The sequence below is a fragment of the Apium graveolens genome, chromosome 5 (assembly GCF_009905375.1).
Source record: "Apium graveolens cultivar Ventura chromosome 5, ASM990537v1, whole genome shotgun sequence".
Lineage (NCBI taxonomy): Eukaryota > Viridiplantae > Streptophyta > Magnoliopsida > Apiales > Apiaceae > Apium > Apium graveolens.
Window position 1 is genome coordinate 237,030,533 of NC_133651.1, and position 2,387 is coordinate 237,032,919.

The following is a 2,387-nucleotide window of genomic DNA, read 5'->3' on the forward strand; positions in this document are numbered from 1 at the left end:
TTGATCTTCTTAACTTTAATCAGCTACTGTCCTTATCTGATCATCCTTCAGCACTTAAGTTCTGATATCTATCTCCTGATGACATAAGTACTGATATCCCTTAAGTTCTGACTTCCAGTATAAGTACTGATCAGTTAAGTACTGATTTGTTCTGTTCAAATAAGATCTGAAATCTAAACATAAAACATATTAGCCATGACATTATCAAATATATCTAACAGAATAGTCTTCATAAACTTCGCATAACTAGGCATTTGTTCCAGAGCCTCAGCGAAAGGTATATTGATGTGAAGTTTCTTGAACACCTCCAGAAACTTCCCGAACTGTCTATCCAGCTTTTGTTGCTGCAATCTCTTAGGAAAAGGTGGTGGAGGATAGAGCTGTTTCTCCCCTGTATTAGCCTCAGGCAGAGTGTGTTCAACAGTAGTCTTCTTTGGTTCCGCCACTTTCTCCTTTTGCTTAGATTCTTCATCTCTAACTTCAGCTTCGACTTCTTTTGCCTTTCCAGCATCAGCTACTTTTCCAGACCTTAAGGTAATAGCCTTGACTTGCTCTTTAGCTTCCTTCCTGCCTGGTACTTCCGTGTCACTGGGAAGAGTGCCAGGTTGACGATTGAGCACTGTATTGGCTAATTGACCGATTTGATTTTCCAAGGTCTTGATAGAAACCGCCTGACTCTTGCACAACAGCTTAAGTTCCTCAAAATCAGCACTAGTAGGTGCAGCTGCACTTCCCTGTTGAGGATATGATTGTCTTGTAGCATACTGCTGTGGTTGTTGGAATCCAGGTGGGTTAAACTGTTTACTCACTCCTTGCTGATATGGTGGCTGAATAGCATTCTGATTATTTCCCCAGCTGAAATTTGGATGATTTCTGTTGTTAGGATGATAGGTCGCTGGCACAGGCTGCTGTTGTCGCTGATAATTATTCACATACTGAACAGATTCGTTGACAAGAGAACACTGATCCGTAGCATGAGAACCTGCACAAAGCTCACAAACCATAGCTATTTGATTAACTCCATACGTAGCCAAAGAATCAACCTTCATTGATAGCGCTTGGAGCTGGGCTGCAATAGCGGTGGCTGCATCAACTTCCAGAATACCTGCTACCTTGCCTGATGTCATCCTCTGAGTTGGGTTCTGATGCTCATTTGCAGCCATCGTCTCGATAAGATTGTACGCCTCAGTATAGCTTTTAGCCCATAAGGCGCCTCCAGCTGCTGCATCGAGCATGGGCCGAGATTGGGCCCCCAAACCATTATAAAAACCAGTGATTACCATCCAATCCGGCATTCCATGATGTGGACATTTTCTCAACATTTCCTTGTAGCGTTCCCAAGCCTCGCACATAGATTCTGTAGGTTGCTGCGCAAACTGAGTAAGAGCACTCCTCATAGCAGCAGTCTTTGCCATTGGATAAAACTTCACCAGAAACTTTTGCGCAAGATCTTGCCACGTAGTGATGGACCCGGCTGGTTCAGAATGTAACCAGTCTTTAGCCTTATCCCTCAGTGAGAATGGGAAAAGCCTCAACTTGATAGCCTCATCAGTCACGCCATTATACTTAAAAGTGCTGCAGATCTCGACAAAATTCCTTATGTGCATGTTGGGGTCTTCAGTTGCCGCTCCTCCAAAAGAAACAGAATTCTGCACCATCTGAATAGTGCCCGGCTTGATCTCAAAGGTGTTAGCTTGAATAGCCGGATGAAGGATGCTTGACTGAATGTCATCAATTTTAGGCCGAGAAAAATCCATAAGAGCTGGATCAGCTTGAACAATACGATCTCCCATGTTTACTGGTTCTTTCTGCTCAGTTCTTGAATCTGAATCCTCAAAATCTAACTTCTCCGGTGTATCAAGAACTTCGTCTTTCTCTTCAGCTGTATCTAAGGTCCTCTTGCGAGCACAAGAACGAGTTTGCATAAACGCTTGCTAAAGTACCTGAAACACAACCGAAAAGAGTAAGTAACTACTATTTCCTAATCACTGAGTCCTAATGACCAATGATGGTAAGTACATAAACTAAACAAATACGCCGAGTCCCCGGCAGCGGCGCCAAAAACTTGTTAGGGCGAAATCACGCACTAATATTCACGCAAGTATACGCGTTCGCAAGTAATATAGAATACTTTCTAGTTCGTTCCCTCAGAGACTCAGACTAATTTATTGTCTAATTTAACTCACTCACCAATGTATGACTACTTCTCAATGTTAAGATAATAACACTTAAAATTGTTGATTAAATTTTAACTATAATTAACTACTTAATTAACCACTTAACTAACACTTCAATTTATCAATAATAAAACACTCATGAGATCACAACTTCATTATTACTTCCTTCTATAACCATAGTTATTACCTTTAGCATGTGACAGTGATGAT

At 41.6% G+C, this 2,387-nt stretch overlaps 1 non-coding gene across 1 annotated transcript; it reads left to right on the top strand.

The window, feature by feature from the left end:
• The first annotated feature begins 1,293 nt into the window (after nucleotides 1-1,293).
• On the top strand, nucleotides 1,294-1,400 carry LOC141662603 (small nucleolar RNA R71). Its single transcript, XR_012550709.1, has one exon. It is a non-coding gene; the product is annotated as a small nucleolar RNA R71 (small nucleolar RNA).
• Nucleotides 1,401-2,387: the final 987 nt, after the last annotated feature.